This window comes from Athene cunicularia (assembly GCF_003259725.1).
Source record: "Athene cunicularia isolate RWA chromosome 14 unlocalized genomic scaffold, athCun1 chr14_part1, whole genome shotgun sequence".
Lineage (NCBI taxonomy): Eukaryota > Metazoa > Chordata > Aves > Strigiformes > Strigidae > Athene > Athene cunicularia.
Window position 1 is genome coordinate 4493101 of NW_020799118.1, and position 4682 is coordinate 4497782.

Here is a 4682-nt window from a genome sequence, read left to right on the forward strand (position 1 = left end):
AGGGCCCGGCCCGGGGCGGAGGGCTTAGGCGGGGCTTGTGCAGCGCCGGGCCGAGGCCGCGGTGAGCGGAGAGCACCTCCTGCCTCCCCGGCGCGGCCCCCGCTGAGCTCTCCTCCAGGTGCTGCAGCCGCACGTATCGGAAATTCGAAGCAGAACCCCGGGTATGGCTTCAGAGCCCGGCTGTGCGAACACACCTAAACAAGATGGGACTCGTAACGGCCCGCGTTTTCCCCTCAGGCTTAGCTCTAAGTGTGCGAGGTGACTGAACTTGATCAAACATCAATGGGGAGGAAAAAATCCCATTTCTTACAAGAGGTTTTAGATACCTGATGATGTCACCTGAGAATGTGCAATAGAAAAAAACCGCATTTATTCTGCGAGCAGGATGAGCGTGCATGCACATCATAATTAGTTTTTCACCTGTGCTGCGCAACATCGTGCTAACAAAGGGACTTTCACTAACACCAGACTAGTCCTATTCCGTAAGTATACTGCATCAAGCCCATTATTATACAAGTCCGCTTTTATTTTGTCGCTGGTTTTGCGGGGTTTTTTACCTCACAGATGAAGAATGGAGCTGCACTTGGTGCAACGGTCTAACATATATTTATTATTATTTGCAATCCACGAGTGTCCAGGAGCTTGCTAGGAGACTACATGGTGCTTATCCTACACGGTAACAAAGCAAAACATGGTTCCTTGCTCCAAAGAGCTTTTCAGTGCATTTGTTCAGCACTGATACCACAGACAAATGAAATGCGTACGTATTAAAAAAAAAAAAGTCAGTTTTAAATTTCTTATGGTTTTAAGATGCTAAACAACATTCTGATACGCTTCATTATAGACTAATGCTATGACATTTAAAGAATTACTTGTTCAAATTAAAAGAATTGGAAGGGTTATGCCTTGTTTTGCTTTTTAAAACAGGGTACATATCTCTTACATTCCTCTAAATTACAGTTAGCTAATCAGATTTTATCCAATTTCAGAAGCAAACTAAAACCAGCAATGACCCAGAAATTTAGCAATAAACTGTGTAAAGATCTCATTAAACCTGGAATTTACTCCAGATTTACTTGTGTCACCCTTCAAATAAAATAGTTCAGATATGAGTGCTCTTAAAACCAGAAACACAAACAACTACAAGTAAGTACTCAGTTTAATGTGTAGTAATTTATTAATCAGATTAGGATTACAAAGCAGTGAAGATGAAATTGAATAAAACCAATTTGTATCTGAAAGGTCAGATTTCTAAGAAAATGGAAAAAAGCTGCATGTCACAGAGATTTCTTAGTTCTGCTTTGCCATTACATTATTTGGAGATGGTCCTAGAACTTTTGAAGCAAAGGCAGAGAAATGATAAACATGAATTCAGTGGATGTCTACTGTGTCCAAACATTTTCTCAAACTGAGAGAAATGGTACTGTAAATTCAGGACAAATTGTTCCATGAGACCAAAGAGCTATTGCTGTTAACAGAACCAGCAGAAAAAGTAACGGAGATCTATGTAACAGGGAAGTAGGTGAGACTGATACAAAGAGAGTGCAGTGGAACAACTGCAGGAATACCTTTAGTTCAAGGCCTTTTTGCATGGACAGATGCTGTTACCATGGTCAGAAGCTTGTAGAAATTAATTAAAGGTGTTTACAAACTGATCCTTATTCAGCAATATTTGTGTTTTAACACAAACTAGGGATTCAAATGAACGTAGTTACATCTGTATTTTTTACATTTAGTCTCTAAGGATGAATCAAGGAGGCTTCATGAAGTCACCAATGACCATGTCTAGAATATGTATATTATCCTTCAAAATCACTAAATATTTGGTGCTGCCATCTCCTATAAAATCTTCTATTTTTTTTAATATTTTCAAGTAAAAAATTGTTCTAGAGAATTGTAGGAAAACTAATTAACAACAGAAAAATCCTCACCTGGAAATTCAGTAGTGCATACAAAACCAAAAGTCACTGGGAGATAACAGATTTATGATGTAAATTCTAGCAAAGAATTTTGGATGTGAATGGTACTGAAGGTGAGATGTCAGATAATTATGCCAAAGAAATGATGTTACAATTTTTTTTTCTCCTTCAAATGCACTGAATAACAGGGGTATTTGCTGTATTGATCTTTTTTTGAATGGTTTCCATTCACGAAGATCTCTTTATTTTCTGTTTTCCTGAAAATGCAAGACATCCCTGTGCTACAGAGATATTATGTTGATGAAGTTCAGTCTGCCTCTTCACATTTTTTCTTTAAGTTAGCCAACACATTTAAAAAACAGAAACGTAAAAAGATTAGCTGTGATTTCAGGTGATGGTAAGATACAAATCATATTTCTATTTTGTATATAAGAATGGAAATTACATAAATACTGCAGAAATGCAGATTACCTCTTTACAGCGTCTACAGAATATGTAAGCATGTACAAGAACATTGTGCAAGAGGTGTAAAATCTCTTGAATGTCACAATGCAGTCTAGATTATTCTAGTTATTTCAACTGCTGCAGGTATTAAAGCATTGCCAGTTAATTGACTAGGAGGGTATAGATGTGGTTCAGGTTATGAAGTACCTTGAGTATGTCATGATAAGTAATACTATAGAATACTAAAAACCTGGGGAAAAAAAGGTATCGGAGGAAAAGGTGTCTTAAAAGGTTGACTTTAATCACAGTTGATATTCATTTCTTGAAGGTATTTGTGCCCTTTAAAACAACATGGTGATACTAGCCAGTGGAAAGGAAGACTCAATGAAAGCAGTAAATAACTACTTGAAAACAGTTTCTCCCATAAAATCAGTCTATGGAAATTGTCCAGCTCCACACAATAGCTCTTCTCTTTTGAGCACCACCTTTCCTGTCTTGGGCATGAACATGGACAACACTTCCTTCTTACCACAGAAAAGTTTAACTAAAGCACTTGGCATTTGCCTCCAAGAATAACAATGAACTCTATATTCCCTTTCTTACATTAGAAGTAAGTGTAAGAAACAGAGTTCCAATGATTTTAACTGCTAGAGTAGTACTGCTGTCTGAAAAGACAGACCTAACTCTCCCTCTGTTGCTTTCAAACTAGTGTCCTGCTGTTAGAAACTGCTAAACATGAAAAGCAAATGACACGATATCAGTAATTTAATACCCAAATTAATGCACAATAAAAATATTTGTTATTTATAAGGAATATGCATTTCATCATGCAGTTGTAAGTTGTACATTTTAGGGAAGGATTGTTTATATCATGAAACAATGCAAAACAATTTTTAGAAATTATTTGGAAACTACAGATGCTTTTCAGTTCTAGTACAGCCTTTATATAAATAATTTGATCTAGTGATGTAAACACTCAGATTTGTTAATAAAGACAATTCAGTATGTAAAACATACAATTAAAAATATTCTGTAAATAATTAGCACAAGTATTGTGAAATTCACCGTTAGAGTTTTGTGTGGCTTTATATGTCAAAGTCATATCAGATACAAGCAGTAGTAGTAAAATCATCAGTGTACTTGTCTGAGATGCATCCATAAAAATCTTACATGACACCTCAAAGTTATTTGAATTTTTTTCTAAAAGCTTTCCATCAGCTCTTTTCTCAAGCATATTAGAAAAGAGAGGGTTTATTACATGTGTTCTAGACTGTGTCCATATATAGATTGATAAAGAGAAGACACTGTTGTCCAGAAATATTAAAAATACTTTGCTGTCACTCTTGCCTGTATATGAGCTTCATATGAATGTGGAATGCATAACCAGTGCATCCAATTGACTAATTATCAATAATAACTTGCTACTATTTTTTATAGAAATATTGTCTTACAGTGCCTGTATTCTGCAGGTCTTCTGGTCTGTTTTTCTTTTGTATAAATATTTGGTAACTATATACAAGAATCACACTAGCTTTCTGGGGAGGAAATTAATATATACCACTCAGCAAAAGCACATTCTGTGTAAACACTAGCAAAGAATTTAAAAAATGTTAGTGTACATTTTCAAGTAGTGGGGTTTTTTGTTATCCTAATCTTCAGGCATTGTGACGTTCATTTGTAACATCCTTCTTAAGAAAGCACTTGAAGCCTGTATCTGCTAACACAAATAATTGAAGTACTTTGCTTAAAATGTAGCCAAAGTTATGCTATTTCAGAGACGAGCTTTTATTTATAGGTTACCTTGCCAACCACAATTAGCACCCACTCAGATGAAGTGTATCATACAGTTACACCTCTCTACAAAGATAGATGCCATATAAATAATTTCTATTAAACATAAGAATTTTTATTTACTTTTTGTTATTTATAGGCATAAGAATGTCTTGAAACTGTTAAGAATTTTTAAATGCTGCCTTAGAACATGTTGGAAATACCTTCACTGAAGCACTGAAAATAATATATTCATATACCTAAAATAAATTTTTGTGTGACATTAAAAATTAAGCATTTCAGAGAATTTCTATAAATCTGTCTTTACCCAGGAGCACCAGTGAACCACTTTGGTTTTCTCTTGTTCAGGCTGCAATTAATACATAGGGTATGAGGGGGTTTGCTCAACATGAATGTTTATCAAATGATTAACCTTTTAAGAGTTTTAATGACATGTGTTTAGAATTTAAATGCTGAGAAAAGCTTTTTGTAATACTTGTTCAGTGCTCCAGGTATTTTTGTCAGAAAGTAGTTCCATTTTTTTCAGCA